The sequence below is a fragment of the Macaca mulatta genome, chromosome 17 (assembly GCF_049350105.2).
Source record: "Macaca mulatta isolate MMU2019108-1 chromosome 17, T2T-MMU8v2.0, whole genome shotgun sequence".
Lineage (NCBI taxonomy): Eukaryota > Metazoa > Chordata > Mammalia > Primates > Cercopithecidae > Macaca > Macaca mulatta.
Window position 1 is genome coordinate 33352082 of NC_133422.1, and position 18005 is coordinate 33370086.

Genomic DNA, 18005 nt, shown 5'->3' on the forward strand with positions numbered 1-18005 from the left:
TGCAAACTACAAACTCTAGTACCTCGCACTACTGATATCACTCAGAGTGGAAAAATAGCTCACACTAGTCAAACCAAATTCTTTCTTCCAACAATTGGAACCCAAGACCTAAGTTTTCAGCTTTATTTTGATCCTATGAACTATGCAGGGTCTATTTTTCTTATTTGAATAATTCATAATCCATTTCTGTTTCTTGCATACAGATAACAATAACTAAGACAGTCTCTCAAAATTCTGTCACATTCTAGGGAGCAAAGAATGCCATATATGGTCTAGTTTACATAGAATTTAAGGAAAGCAAGCCTCAAGTTGCTTTTCATGAACTTTTCAGTTTTCACTTGAATCTGGAAAAAAAAAAGGGAATGCCATGAGAAAATTCTACCTTTTACCTAATCTTTTCTCTCTTCTTGATGAAACTGGGACATAATAAATGAGGCAAGATGTCAGGAAAAATAGTTCATTAAAAAGGTTAGGTTAAGAAAGAATAGCCAAAGGATAGTTCAGTCGATTTTCATCAGATATGTTTTAGAAGAGTAGAAGTTAAAATCATCTACTCTTGACTGTGTAGAAGCCAATAACACTGCTGCTGATGAATCATTACAATTTCAATAAGATATCCTTATGGGAATCAGCAATGGACATATGGAGATGGAGATACCAGTAATAAACTAAGACTTCTCTTTGACAGAGATAAAAATGAGCTTCCTCTTTTAATATATCACAATACCTGAATATACTTTCTTTACTGTATATACACTACTCTCAGACAAGCAACAGACTTGCTCTTGGCTTAAAGACATGTAATGTAACTGCTCCAAAAATTTTTGCTCGATCACTGGACCTGCCTGAAAAATATTGCCTAATTGTCCCATATGTGTGGTTTAAATGTAATTTCAGCTAATGAGTTATATTTTATCGAGGATAGCATTGCATAATTGGTTTTCATTTGTTTTGAATTGCAGTGCCACAGTACCCCATAGAGTACACTCATTGTCTGGCAAGAATTCTGGGTTAGAATAAGATCAGTGGTGACAGCCCCACCTCCCCAAATAAATAAACAAACCAGAATCTATTTTTTTCATACCATAAAATGACTTTGATGTTTTGCTCACTGTCAATTTACTGTTTGTATCATTATTGCTTTTATTCGTATATGTTATTAGTATTCTCGTGATTTCCTCTTCATTGCCTGGAAAGAATGTGCTGGTATGGCGGAATCTATAAAGGAGACAAATCCCCACCCTATGCATTTGAATGTCCAAGTAGATTGAAAAAAGAAATCCAACTTCAAGGCAGGAAACACGCATGTGGTGCCAGAGAGCAAAGGAAATTCTCTCAAGGAAGTGAGGATGACAGTCATGCAATAAAGAAGGTCATTCATAAAACTTCTGGGCTGGACAAATTCAAACTTAAGTTTAATTGTTGTGTTTTAAGAATTATATTTTTACTCCAGTGTTTTCCACTCATTTTCATGTTTCGAAAAATATGAAATAATTTGCAATTTTCACAGTTATTTATATTACAGTTTTTTAAAAATAAAAGGTGATTTTTGTTCAGGCTAGCAAGACTCCAGGATTACAATGAACATATATGGGAAAACGCAGCAGTTTAACAAGCCTATTTTGGGGAAAATTCACCTTAAAATGTTCATGCACACTTTCAACCTTTCAGTGCATATAACCTCTGCAGTTACTTGAATACTTTGGGAATGTTAATGTATGCTACATGTGATTAAATTGTTTTCTTAAATCTAAGAAATTCTAGTCAAGTAAAAAAGATATGCAGCTGTATAGTTAAAGAACCTTTGTGATTTTTGTCAAAACCCTTTACCTCTATAGGTTTCTTCATTTATAAAGTAGGAATAGTAATAGCCACATCAAAATTGCTGTTAGTCTAGAATATAAAAACAATTCTAAATGTAAGGGTTTGCTCATGAATTACCTATTGCAGTTTATCTGTACAGACATTTGCTAACAATCAAGATGGAAAATGTCCTACACATTGTACCTCAAAGATGTAGCTACCGATGTATCGATAGATTATCACATATCTACTGTCATGCACTTTATTAGAATTTAAAGATATAAATATAAAAATTATATAATCATTTGCCTTCAAAGAGCTCATAGTCAAGCAGAAAGCATATCTACAAAGCAAATACAAAGTGTTAAATTCCATATTATTGTTAACATAAAACTATGTAAGAGCGCAGAGATTTGAAATTATTTCTGACTGAATTACCAAGTGAGGTTTTACTAAGATGGTTTCTTAATCTATTTCTGTAAGATGAACTTAATTTTCCTAGAATTAGAATAAGAAAGGACATTTGTGGCAGAAGGAGCATCTTGAGCAAAGACAATTTAAGGGACATGGAGTGTTTAGGATGAGGAGGGAATGTAAATAAAAAGAATCAATATTGGAAGCTCAAAGGCATATGAACTTTAATATCTATGCAATGAAGAACTGGATTTCACTCATACCATGCAATTTGTTAACTTGGCTATTCTTGTTTTTTAATATGTCAAAGTAGACATAACAATTTTTAAAATGATTCATAAAGTTACTATGTATATAAACTCTTTTGAAAATAAAAGCTAATTTTAGTACAGTGAATATTATTTTATCTATGTTGGGGGCTTTGTATGTTTACTATACATGGAAAAACAAGAATACATTTGCTAATACATAGGGTATGTGTGTTTAAATTTTCCATAAACATCTTTTTAAAGAAAAAAGACATGCAAAATTAGATATATATTACACAAAATAACTCTGGTGGGATTGTTTGAAAGGAGAGAGACTTGAGGCCAGGCGATTAATTCAGGACAGAGACAATATCGTTTGTAATGTGGTAGTAACTATATAAATGATTACGTAGTGGGAGCATACTTAATCAACATCTAAATGGAAAATCCATTGGCTGTGGTAAATAATTGCATGGAGAAAACTAGTAAATGTGGAAAGAAATACATTTTCTTATCTTGAGTAGAGTGATCAAACAGAATTTGAAAGACAAAAATAGTTTTGAGATAACATACTATTTTTTGGATACCTTCAGTTCAAGTACCACCAGGACATTTAGATTGAGTTGTTTGGCTAGTGAAGGGAATTTATATTGGTCATGTTATTTTGAAGTGCTTTCTATTTAGCTAAGTAAGTATATCCAAAATGCAATGTGTCAGTGAGCCATCACCTTACAACAAACTATTCCAATCATAATGTCTTAAATCAATAAACATTTATTTTTATTCAGCAATCATTATTATTCCATGGGTCAGCTAGGTAGTTTTGCTGATCTGAGCCAAGCTCAGATGGTACCTGAGCTGGGTGGATTTACTCATAGATTTTTGGTTAGCCATTAGATCAGCTAGAGGATGGCTTTTCTAGGCTGACCTCCTTTATGTTTGGCATTCAGCCTTCAACAGAGGTAACTGGGATGGCTTAGTCATGCATCTCATTATTCAGCAGGTTAGCCCATACTTGTGCTCATGGTAGCTGAGCAGAGTTTCAGAGTTCCAAGAAAGTAAGCACAAGTGTGAAAGACCCCTGAAGCCTTTGATTTGGCAAATTACTACTACTTAATCTGGTAGATAAAACAAGTCACAAATCTTGCCGAGGTACAGAAGAAGAGAACTTAGCATCTACTTCTTTATGGGAAGTGCTGCAAAGTCACATTACAAAGAATGTGATATAAGAAAAGATGGAGAACTGAAACCATTAGTGTAACTAAAGAATGGCAGTCATCAAATGCATATTTAATTATACAGTTATTTGATTTTTTTTAAAAAGGATAGTAAATAATCCTTCCTTTAAGAAAAAAATCCCTAATGAATTAATCATGTATATAAAACTCTCAGAGCACAGAAAGCATGCTTAAAGGCCACATATAATTATTTGATGAAAGTCATGTGATAAAGTAATTATGTAATTATGCATTAATTACTCAACAGAGAAAATGATTTATGTTTATTTTTTAAATTCAAAGTTGATCACCTGTTTTTTAGAAATCTTTTAACTGAAGGAATGCTAACGTTGAACAGTACTTCAAATAATGTTACAGTTTATTTTTTAACTAGTGTATAATGACAAGAGATATATCCAGTGCTGCTAGAGAATATAGCAGATATATAATTAAGGTTGAACCAACCCAATTCATCAAATGTGGGGAGCACCAGACTTTTAACACACTGAATGTTCCATACTGCTCATATGTGAACACAGTCATACAGAATGAACACAATAAATGTGTTCCTAAAGGGCACAGGGCAGCATACTGAGCAAATGCAATTATATGAAAAAATGTACAAACTACCAAAAATAAATAAGCTCAGAAGAAAGAATTACTCCACAATTGAAAGTATGATTAAGATTACTATGATGGTTCAAATGGAATACTTTTGAAAGTGAAAATGGACTGTAATAATTGGAGAGTAAAAGGGGACCTAGATTTATGGGGAATTTTCCAGGCAAATTGGGATATATAGTTAGTCAAAAAATGCACAACCCCTTAAGAAAGTATCAGTGGGGTTTACTGAAAAACTGATACACATTTTTGCTAATTGAGTTATCTGGAGCCAACTGTTTAATCTTTTCTACCTCAGTTTCATCTAAGTGTTAATCTAATTATTGTTTGTGCATTGTCTCACTTTTTTTTTTTTCATTTGTATTCCAAGAATCATTTCCCCCCTCCTGTCTCATAATGAAGCCTTAATATTTAAGACAACTAAAACAAAGTTCTGTATTCTTAAGCATGGTGAAATACTGCTTTTCCCTTCTTTCTTCCTCCCTCCCTCCCTCCCTCCTTTTCTTTCCTTTTTCTTCCTTTTCCTTCCTTTTCCTTTTCCTTCCTTCCTTCCTTCCTTCCTTCCTTCCTTCCTTCCTTCCTTCCTTCCTTCCTTTTTTCCTTCCTTCCTTCTTTCCTTCCTTCCTTTCTTCTTTCCCTTCCAAATGTCTAGATAAGAAAAGAGAAAACAGTGTAGTGACAAATCAAGGGAAAGGACAAAATGGAAGTTAGAAAGAGAGTTTAGGAGGAGAATGAAAAGAACACTAAAGGCTCTTCATTCTGCTTTTGCAGGCTCCATATCTGTAGACAAACTGCTGGACTCTGAACGTGTAAGTCTGCACGAAGAACATGCAGGGAGTTCAGACACTGCCTGGAGAAAAGGAGCCTGAAGGAAATGAATGGAGCTGGTGAGCAAATTTCACCCTGAGTTTGGCAGTGATGTACCCACTCTCACAGTTACTAATGCAAATGAAACAATTCCCTGGAAAATCACCAGGAACAAATGTTTAAATTGTTAGTATGGTCAGTCAGAAAACAGACTTGCTGTCCCATATTCCACTCTTTCTGTTACTTTAAGATAAGTGTTTGTTCCATACAGTATATGTCAATTGCATAGTTTAATTTTCAAAATATAGCTTATTTTTGTAATGTCCAAGTTCTTCAGACAGGGTTATTGGGAACACTTCTCTGTTGACTCCAAAAATAGCCTGTACTCACAAGCAGCTGTGAGCTATAACCACAAAAAGGAGCCTGAGTGGAAGTGAGACCCAGCTAATAGCTTTTCTGTCATAATCTTTTCCGTCCTCTATTTCTCTATTATTCTACGTCTGCGTGAGAAACAAGGCAATGAGGAAAAAATTCATTAAAAAGAAGTCCAAGACACATACCATGCTCATGGATAGGAAGAATCAATATTATGAAAATGGCCATACTGCCCAAGGTAATTTATAGATTCAATGCCATCCCCATCAAGCTACCAATGAGTTTCTTCACAGAATTGGAAAAAACTGCTTTAAAGTTCATATGGAACCAAAAAAGAGCCCGCATTGCCAAGACAATCCTAAGTCAAAAGAACAAAGCTGGAGGCATCACACTACTTGACTTCAAACTATACTACAAGGCTACAGTAACCAAAACAGCATGGTACTGGTACCAAAACAGAGATATAGACCAATGGAACAGAACAGAGTCCTCAGAAATAATACCACACATCTACAGCCATCTGATCTTTGATAAACCTGAGAAAAACAAGAAATGGGGAAAGGATTCCCTATTTAATAAATGGTGCTGGGAAAATTGGCTAGCCATAAGTAGAAAGCTGAAACTGGATCCTTTCCTTACTCCTTATACAAAAATTAATTCAATATGGTTTAGAGACTTAAATGTTAGACCTAATACCATAAAAACCCTAGAAGAAAACCTAGGTAATACCATTCAGGACATAGGCATGGGCAAGGACTTCATGTCTAAAACACCAAAAGCAACAGCAACAAAAGCCAAAATTGACAAATGGGATCTAATTAAACTAAAGAGCTTCTGTACAGCACAAGAAACTACCATCAAGAGTGAACAGGCAACCTACAGAATGGGAGAAAATTTTTGCAATCTACTCATCTGACAAAGGGCTAATATCCAGAACCTACAAAGAACTCAAACAAATTTACAAGAAAAAAACAAACAACCCCATCAAAAAGTGGGCAAGGTATATGAATAGACATTTCTCAAAAGAAGACATGCATACAGCCAACAGACACATGAAAAAATGCTCGTCATCACTCGCCATCAGAGAAATGCAAATCAAAACCACAATGAGATACCATCTCACACCAGTTAGAATGGCAATCATTAAAAAGTCAGGAAACAACAGGTGCTGGAGAGGATGTGGAGAAATAGGAACACTTGTACACTGTTGGTGGGATTGTAAACTAGTTCAACCATTATGGAAAAGAGTATGGCGATTCCTCAAGGATCTAGAACTAGAAGTACCATATGACCCAGCCATCCCATTACTGGGTGTATACCCAAAGGATTATAAATCATGCTACGATAAAGACACATGCACACGTATGTTCATTGCGGCACTATTCACAATAGCAAAGACTTAGAATCAACCCAAATGTCCATCAGTGACAGACTGGATTAAGAAAATGTGGCACATATACACCATGGAATACTATGCAGCCATAAAAAAGGATGAGTTTGTGTCCTTTGTAGGGACATGGATGCAGCTGGAAACCATCATTCTCAGCAAACTATCGCAGGAAGAGAAAACCAAACACCACATGTTCTCACTCATGGGTGGGAATTGAACAATGAGATCACTTGGACTCTGGAGGGGGAACATCACACACCGGGGCCTATTATGGGGTGGGGGGAGGGGGGAGGGATGGCATTGGGAGTTATACCTGATGTAAATGACGAGTAGATGGGTGCTGACAAGTTGGTGGGTGCAGCACACCAACATGGCACAGGTATACATACATATGTAACAAACCCGCACGTTGTGCACATGTACTCTAGAACTTAAAGTATATATATATAAAAAAACCTATTAAAGTGTACTGAATTATTTTAAAAATAAGACAAGTAAACTAATAGAATATACTTTTATTTTGACATTCATTGAACGCTTACCATGGACACTGCATTATAATAACTTCAAAAATATCTTACTTAATTCTCATAACTCTGGTCTAAAGAAGATATTACATAAAATTTACGGAAAAGAAAAAAGTGATGTTTCAAAATGTTATAAATTATATCCTAGCTTATACAGTTGGTAATTATACTGCTTAGAATATACTTCAAGCCTATTGAATTCCAAAATTGCTGAATTCAAACTTAAAACCAGTGCTTGTCAAATTTCAGAAATATGTGGAACCTCATTAAAAGATAAAAGTATTTCAGAAGATTTTTAACATGGAATTAAATTGGTATTATGATAATGTTACTTAAACATGCAAACATGATAATTATGAAATTATTGTACCTACATACTTTAGGACCATAAAAATACAACAACATATGATTTTAAAAATGTTATAATCAAATGCAAATAAAGTAAAAAACAAAAATTCGAATTATCATTATTGGGACACATTATTATACTATGAAATGAAATGACTAAATGTGAATTCCCCATTGATAGTTACAGTCCAGGTTGTGTATTAGTCTGCATAAGTTCAATTTTGTTGCAGTGACAACAGACCAGAAATCTCACTGGCTTAACATATAAAGTTCTAATATGAACAGGAGGCAGAGAAATATTGGGTAGAAGAAGGCAGTCCCCAGAGTCACACCCTCAAGCCTAGACCCATGGCCCAAAGTGAGAACATGCAATCCTGCTTTCTTACCTGAGTTCCCTGTCCAAAACCACCCTGATCTGCACCTGCCCCCAATCCTGTACCCATTAAAAACTCCAGACTCCACCAGCAGAGCAGAATGGCAGAGAAGAGAGAAGAGAAGCAGTAGCCAGATATCAGAGAGAAGCAGCTTGACTTCAGAGGGACGTCTTCATGGTGGGACTTCAGGAAAGAGTTAGGCCATGGACTGCCGAACTCCAGGGGAAGACTACCTTCTAGCTCTGTCCCCTTTCCAACTCTCCATCCTGCTGAGAGCCACTTTTATTGGCAATTATATTCCCTGCGTGTACCATCTTCAATTTGGTTGTGTGACACAATTCTTCTTGGATACGGAACAAGAGCTCAGGATACAGCGGGCTGTCACACTGAACAGTTAAATACTTAGCCATCTGCAGATGGCAAAGCTAAGAGAGTGCACTGTAACGCTCCCTTTGGGATGTCGAGGGTGGCAGGCACCCTTCTAGATGCTGCTGTGGGGGCCAGTACAAAGTTTGTTCCTGCTGGCACCCAAAGGCCCTCGCCCCAGCTCCTGTACTCGCTCACCTGCGTGTTCCCCCTCCCATGAGGGGTTGAGAGCTGCAGGCTTAGTAAAGGAGCCACCCACTACATGAGTCCCATGAAGGGGTCAAGGGAGCTATCCCTTTTCGGTTTGATGGCATGTTTCACCCCAATTGACTCTCTAGGGGAGGTTTCACTGTCTCATTTCAGTGTCTTCATGTTAGTACCAAAGAAGAGAAATAACTGGAATCAGATGTAGAAAGAATTTTGCTGCCTTAGTCTGAAATATTGATCAAAACTAATTGTGGCCTCATCTAATTGTAAGAGGTCTGGAAGGTGTGAATGAGAAAGTGTCCATGAAGGAAATGACAACTGATATTGGTGAGCACAAGTAATGACTACCAAAATTCCAAAACTAAAATCTTACATCCTAAAATCCTTAAATATATGAGTTGCCATTTATATAAGCATATTTAGTTTCCATTACAGGTAAATTAATCACAAATACAAGAGTGAGTATAGATGAGTGTTGTTATTTTGATATGGAAACTATGGGCAGTAAGAGATGCCTCTCAATATATTGAAAGTTATGTAATGACTCCCATTTTAATAGGTGTTCTCTTCCCCTCCCCAAAATTATAAATACAAATGCAAGTATGAGCCATCAACTTGTCGACAATATTTTATTATAAAGTGGCCACTGAGATGATTCATAATAAGATTTTTTATTATCATCAAAATAAAAACTCAGAATAAAATTTTATAGACAAGTCATGGCCACCTGAGACAATATATTGCAACCCCATAGTTCAAGAAACAATGTACACAGTTTTCCCTCTGTAGAGCTGAGTGCCAAAATGAGTGAAAAGAATATATAAAGCATTTCAACAACAAGATCATGTGGTATTGTTAGGACACATAGGCAGAAAGAACAAGCTCAGCCTTGAAAAAAAATGATGAATCTTAAATAGGCACAAAAGAGGAGTGAATTGGACTTTCAGCAGTTTCAAAAGTATAAACAGAATTAGAGTTGGGGGAGAGCAAGGTTTGTTTATAGGTTAAGAATGTGAATTATTTGCAATAAAGAGTTTGTTCTGAGGAGTATTTTGTATTCATATTTTACTTTGTGTATAATGAGAATCTAGAAAACAATTCTGAGTAAAAAACTGTGCCTCATGTGAAGCAGTGTTTTTCAAACAAATGATATAATATGTTTAGTGATTGGTGGTTAAGACAGTATGAATCACAATAAATACCACATATTAAACACCTACGATGTATGAGGCAGTGTAACAGGCATGTGGCTAAACTATCAATTTTCCTGATAACCTGAACCCTAAAAGTTTGACAACACTATTCTTATTTTACAGCTAAGAGAAGAGAATCTCAGAAATGCTGGATAACTTATCTGTTAACAATAAAAGTTTGCACCCTAAAAGAAAAGATTTGAGGCTAGTTTGATACCAAAATTTGGATTCTTTCTACTACATTACACTAAATGAAATTTGGCTGTAGTCTGGACCTCTCCAGAGCAACTTTTATTCATTAAGTCAAACACAACGTAGTCATCTTTACTGAGGTAGGTTCATTTTGTTTTTTCTTCATAAGACTAGATACATAACATCTGCAAGTGATCAACATTGCGACTAATAATGTATTTTTATGATTGACAAAAAGATAATAACCTAGAAAATTTGGAAATATTTCTATTATGACCATAAACTCTCAAGTATTAAGTAGAATTTCTGTTTGACAAGAATCTATTGGACCACATATTATTTTTATCAGAATTAAGAAATTTGTGATATGACTATAAAATACATCTTTTGATTTTAGAGTGCATTTGTTATCTTAGGCTTTTTGCATTTTCTTAGAGGTAAACAAAAGTTCGCAATCTTAATGAGAGAAAGGGCACTGTCTTAAATACATACATGTCCCAGTTCTTAGGCCAAGGATTTGGGGAGATTAAAATGTAGTCAGGTTTTTTCCTATTCCTTTTTGTCAGTTCTTCTAAGATACTGTAGTAGCTATAATATCTTCTAACAGCCCCCAATATTTCAACATAGGTTTGTTTCTATTTTCCCTAAGTGTCGGCTGGTCTGAGAAATAAAGAGAAAGAGTAAAAAGAAATAAATTTTACAGCTGGGTCTCCAGGGGTGACATCACATGTCCGCAGGTTCCATGATGCCACCTGAGCCACAAAACCAGCAAGTTTTTATTAGGGATTTCAAAAGGGAAGGCGTGTACAAATAGGGAGTGGGTCACAGAGATCACATGCTTCAAAAGGCAATAAAAAATCACAAGGCAAATGGCAGAGCAAGATCACAAGGCCAGGGCAAAATTAGAATTACTGATGAGGTTCCGTGTCCCGCTGGGCACGTATTGTCATTGATGAACATCTTAACAGGAAACAGGGTTCAAGAGCAAACAACTGGTCTGACTAGAATTCGCCAGATTGGAATTTCCTAATCCTAGTAAGCCTAAGGGCACTGCAGGAGACCAGGGCGTATTTCATCCCTTATCTTCAACTGCATAAGACAGACCCTCCCAGAGCTGCCATTTTAGAGACCTCCCCCTGGGAGTGCATTCCTTTCCCAGGGTTATTCCTTGCTGGGAAAAGAATTCAGTGATATTTCTCCTAGTTGCTTTCTGCAAAAAGAGAAATATGTCTGTTCTACCTGGCCCTGCAGGCAGACTTATGGTTATCTCCCTTGTTCCCTGAAAAATCGCCATTATCCTGTTATTTTTTAGGATGCCCAGATTTCATGTTGTTCAAATACACATGTTTTACAAACAATTTGTGCAGTTAACGCAATCATCACAGGGTCCTGAAGTGACATACGTCCTCAGTTTATGAAGATGACGGGATTAAGAGATTAAAGTAAAGACAGGCATAGGAAATTATAAGAGTATTGATTGAGGAAGTGATAAATGGCCATGAAATCTTCAGAATTTATGTTCAGAGACTGCAGTAAAGACAGGCATAAGAAATTATAAAAGTATTAATTTGGGAAACTAATAAATGCCCATGAAATCTTAACAATTTACATTCTTCTGCCGCAGCTTCAGCCGGTCCCTCCATTCAGGGTCCCTGACTTCCTGCAACAATCAAGAGACTTCAGCAATAAACTGGGAAATAATAGAAGTCATCCTTAGGTGAAGTGGAATCAACATCCCAATTTAGCAGACAAAAAGGCATCACAGAACTTTGATTGAAATGTGGGGTATGGGAAAGAATCAGCAAGTAAAACAAACAAACAAACAAAAAAACTTCAGAGCAGAATGCATTTAATTTAAACACCTCAGCAGAAACAGAGATAGGAAATTTCTGGGTTGCTTTTCCTTATCGTTGGCTGGGAGTGTTTCAGGGTATAGTGAGGGGTGGGGAAAGAATATGTAACTTGACCATTTTCTCCATTTAAGTTAGATGTCAGACTGTTAGGATGTCCTCCTGGAGACATAGCAATATGTGTGACTCTAATATGTTACCTACTGGCTTTTACAAAGTACTTAGTAATCATGTATTCAAGTAATGAATGAATGAAAAAAGAAAAAAAAAAAAAGAAGAACTAGTGATTTCCACTGTTGGAAAGTGGCTGTCCTTCCTTGAATCTAGTGAAAGATTACTTATTGAATGAAATGTACCTGCAGAAAGGTACCAATTTATGTGGATACAGTGCCAGGCACTCTATATAGGGTAGTATTCAAAATGTGTTTCATCCAGTGTTTTGTTATTTTCTGAATGCAGAGCACTGGGCCCTGAAGGCTCACCTATACTTTTCACGTTGTTTTAAGAATAAAGCCTTAAATTGCTGATGTAGCCAACAAGTTGTGACCTTGCCTAATACCTAGCCTTTGCCAACAGAACTCTCCATTAGTGTTTCTTCTTTCCTGACAACCTGACAGTTTCTAGGACACTTGCAGGAGAACTTTCTGAAAGATAGTGTAGCATCGCAGTTAAGAGCAGCAACTCTAGAGTCAAAGTTAAGGGGTTAGAAACTTCCTTCAGCAATTTATTTACCGGGCTAGTTACTTAACATGCTTCAGTTTTCTCATCTTTAAAGTGGGAATAATAATACCCTTCTCATGGTGTTGTAATGAGAATTAAATAAAGTGAATATAAAGACATTAGAAGTATACTTGGCCTCTAATCTATACTTAATAATATGAAATTAATTGTAACTACATATACATTTGTAAAATAAATAAAATAATGCAGGTGAATAGGGCATTTGTCCAGCCTGGAAATTTTAGATAGACTACAAATAAGTAGTGACAACAGAAAGTCACGGAATTCAAAGGTTAGAAAAGGGAAGGTGGAATGTAGTGTGAAAAGAAAAGTGTTCTGTTTTATTTGGTTGAAGTATGGGATAGATTTGAAAATGTTTGTAGAAGACCAAAAAGACCCAGAAGCAAGAGGGAACCTGAAGATAAGGATGACAAAAAGTAGCAGAGGATGAGATCAATGACATAGGTGAAATGATTTAAACAGAAGCAGGGACAGATTATTGATGTAGTTCTTTTGTACTCCATTATCCCATATATATGTTTGGAAACTATAAACTATATTGGATATCACAACAGCACTGCTTGTTGAAAGATACCCTATATCACAAATTTTCACAAATTTTCCCTACTTTATATGCTAATAACTTGATGTTTAATCCATATGCCTGCCTGCTGTTTTGTGTGCTTGGAATGCCTTTTCTTTTAAATTTTGTCTTTCCCACACAGATTTCTCAATTAAGTGACTATTCAGCCATTGAAACAATTTCTAAGTCCAGGAGACTTCCTTTGCATTTCCAGAAACATAGTAAGGACAATAAAGTCTGTATTGTTCGCATTGTACTTATTCTCATTTCCTCAGTGCTACGCCATCACTTGATCCACACTACTTGCTAATAGCATCGCAAGGAAATGGAAATCCTAACAGAACAGGCACTATGTCCAGTTAGTCTACCTCTTAGATTATAGTATAGTTTCATGAGCTGTATATGAACTTACACTCAATTTGATAATGGTGATGGCCAATCATCTTTATGTAGGAAAGCTCTTAAAACTGCCTAAAAGTAAACAGGGCACAATCTAGCATGAACTAAATTGACAGAGTATCTAGAAAGTTCTACCAAAATAGATATTAATTTATTAAATCTTCTATGATCTTTGAATCCTACATTCAAATGCCCAGACTGCTATTTGAAATCATTCTGGATATTTAGGTAATTTGGCTTTAGAATCAACAACTAAAAACCATGGTAAATAGAATCTCTTGGTATACATAAGAAAATCAAAGTACCTGGCCAAAATCAAAGTACCTGGCCACCCTCAGGGCATGCTCATGTTTTTGTAATAACATAAGCTTCACTTTAAACAAGAAAAAAACTTCCAAGACATGTGTGGGTGTTTAGCTATTGTCACAAGTTTGTGTATCTCTTTTTCAGGAAGATGAGAAAATGAGTTTGAAAAACTACTTCGGATATGGCATTATCAAAGAGGAACTTTAGTTTAGCTTTGAGGTTCCCATTAAGCCTACAAGAGAGAATGAGTAAAACCATGTTCTGACTTTGTGACTTTCACCATTACTAATCATCAAAACACGGTGAAAAATGATTTCAAGATCAAAGCAAAACACAGCAACTTCAAAGACAGATGGAGAGCTCAGTGCTGAGAAAGCAGGGTCCTCAAAATGTAACCCCCATTAGAAGGCTGTAGAAAGTCAGGTAAACAAGACCTGGATCTGAAATAGGCCTCTCTGAGAACATCTGCAGCAATCTACCAAGTTTGTTAGTGTTTCTCATAATTTTTAGTGACTTTCACAATCACTTTCTGCTCCATTCCACAGATGAAATCCAAGTGTGCTTTGTAAATTGAATAAGCTAGCTACACTTCTCTAAACAGAATAAGGTGATCATATAATTTACCACTTAAACTTGAAAATTTTAAGACAGAAAGAAGTTGCTATTAATTACACCTTGAAATAGTGTTAATTTGGTAATTCCCAAGCAAATGCAAAAGTATGCTCATCCTACCATAATACTGTTCCAAAACCTCATTTAGGATAAAATGTTGTTCCCTTGTTCCTTAATTAACATCTCTTTCTCTTGAAATCTCACTCATGCCTCAGCAATTTCCTTTTATATGTCTCTCATTGGCCAGTCCTAATAATCACAAATATAAATGGTCTAGTGAGTTTATATTATGAAAACACTTTGTATCAACCTCAAGATATACTTTATATTAAACAACAACAAAAAATAAGTTTCAAATGTTAACACCCTTACCTTATTTTTAAAAAATCCTGATGGAAAAACGAGTGTGCCTCATTTCATTACTCATTCAGTAATATTTTGGGGACTTGCCTATGGAGACCATTTTATTCACTATACCTTAATTCTAATATCAATTTTTTTAAATGCCCAATAAAGAACAATAAATAACTGTAAAAATGGCTATAATATTAGCTATTTTTAACATTATTTAAATATCACAGAGATCCTAAAAAATAGAAAAAACCTTTAATCTTACCATTTTAAACATAACTTTTATATATTTCTATTTTTTATAGTTCTATAGGATCGTGCATATCTATTCATTCTTCAATCCATTTATCTATTCATTTTTCTATAGCAAAAGATGTATATAATTTTAATCAAAGTGTATATAAAAATTTTATCCAGTTTGAATTTATTTCTATGTTGTTACCCAATCTATATAATTATAGCTTGAGAATATGATAATAAGTTTAGTTTGAATTGTGGCCTAATTTAATTAAACATACTTCTCGTTGGATATTTATAGTAATTCTCATTTTTCTGACAAGAAAGCTTTAAAATGTATGTGCCCAATTGCAAGCTTACTAGGCCACTTGTTAAAGTGAAAAAAGTAAAAGAAACAGTTGTCTTTGAAGAAGGGGTATATGAGCCAATAGTGTCCAAGCAAATTTAATTGTACCCTAAGTGAGTTAGAAAAACACCTACTTTATATATGTTTAACATGGATTAGTGTGGTTTAAAGATATGTAAAGTCTGACTAATGAAAGATCATCTAATTTAATTACTGAGTATCCTAGTTCAGCTGTCTTTATTATGAACATAAGTATCTGATTTAGGAATCCTACAGCTTTAAGGTCTTGTTTGGTTCAATAGAAATAAATGGATACAGAGCAAAGCCATAGGTAAAATGGATAAGTTAGCAAATGAAAAGTGACAGTATTACTTGAGCATAAAATATGTAGCGCATTTTTAACCACAATTCAGTATTAAGAAAGACAAACTGTTTATTCCAACTAAAATATAACATATTAATGTCAGTGAGATGGTAAACTTGCACCTCCTTTACATGCAAATAATTTTCTATTGCAATATTTGCATGTAAGCAATTTTATCAATATTTTCTTGAAAATGGTGATTTATTATTTTGTTCTGGCTCTGATGCAGAGTTAATTATATTTAAACCTATTTTTTAGCCCACAATGTTTCTTCTCCATCCCCAGTTTGTCTTCCTGTCTGTTTATCATCTATTCATCTCTAGAGAGGTACACAGAGGGCTGGAAAAGAAAGTAGAGAACCTTACTCTGTGACAATTGATTACAAAATGATTTTGCCTATAAATCTCCCCTCCATATGTTGAAATAATTCATTTAAACAAAAAGCAAAGTATAATATATACTTAAATTTGTTTCTAAGTAAAATGTTTTGTGGTTACCTTAAGGGTAACATTCAACAAAATCATAAATATTGTGATACTAGTATTACTATTCACATTTTATTCACCAAGAGGAATCAAAGAAATATGGAAAGCAGAAGAGATATATTCAAGCTTATAAAAGCACATTGAAACAAGAGAAACATGGAACGGTAATGTTTAGTCATCTCTATCAAAAATTAATGAAAGCATTTAGCAGTGCTGAATCGTTTTCTAGATAACAAATCATGAAAAACTGTAGTTGATTGAATTTATTTAGGAATGTTGTCACAAAAGCCAAACATGTGCTCAAATGTGTTGTCATCAAATTCTGACCTTAATAAGCATTTCCAGTCTGATCTTCAATCCAAATCCTATATTATTTGCTTTACTGATCTGGCATCTTTCCCTGAACAAATATGAACTATTTTACTCATGAACAACTGGAAGTTCATGAAATCAATTAACATGTCTTGCCCCTGCTCAAATATCTCCCTCTTGGAATTCTTCTCTGTTTATGAAAATTTTCATAATTCAAGGAAGAATCTCCTTCAAACATAATTAACTGTTTCATTATACACATAATCCACACAAAATTTTCTCAGCACCATTGCCTTGCCTGCAAACCAGGATTCTGAGATTCAAGTCTACAGTAGCACAAAATAATGTTCATCCTGTGTAGTACAAGGAAGACTTTCTGAAGCAATTATATTAGCTAATATTTGTATTAAGGGTAAATTTAATAAATAACTAATATTTGATAAAAAAATGCGATAAGCTAGATTAGATATCTCTTTAAGTATGTGTTGGAATTCTAAAAAGTTTTTCAATAAAGAGAATGAATTCAATTCAATTCACAATATATCTTTTAAGTAATTATTGTATTCATAGTTTTATGCTAGACCTATTATTACAAAGATGAATACATATATTATAAAATAACCCATTTCAATGCAATAATGTTTCCTATATTTAAGTGTGTTAAATATAACCAGATGATGAGGCAATTCTTCGATAAGGAAATTAAGTACTTTTCTTACAGAAGAGGTGATACAATGTTTAACCTTACACTAATGAATAAATAAATTTGTTGTGCATGCATAGAAAAGATATAGAAGACCACAGTAACTGGGTAGATTTAACAATATCTAAATGCAGATCCTTCCGCTAGAAGATTATCACGAAGGGAACCCCATTTCAAACATAATATTGTATATTCATTTACAGTATTTCTGCATTTTTTATTTAAGAGAGACAGGGTCTCACTCTGTCACACAGGCTGGAGTGCAAGGGTGTGATCATGTCTCACTAGAGCCTCCAACTCCTCAGATCTGCTTTTTATCAAATTAAAACATTGTTACTCATTTTTTCTCTTTAAATATCTCATTTTGAAATAACTATTGTGTTCTCATTTATATTTCTTACATATTAGGACCATCTGCTGACTATATGACTATAGTTCCAATCTTACAAGTAGTCAATAAAAGTGATTGAAGTTTCAAAATTTATATCTTGAGAAAACATCTCATATTTTTATTGATAAAAATCATTGTGAAATGCAAGTTTCAAACTCTCAATGTAATCCATGGTAAGAATATTTTAAGAGCAGTTGCACTTCAAAATTTTTAACAAAATTTGTAACACCTATTAGAAATAAAAATAATCTGCCAGACGTGTTG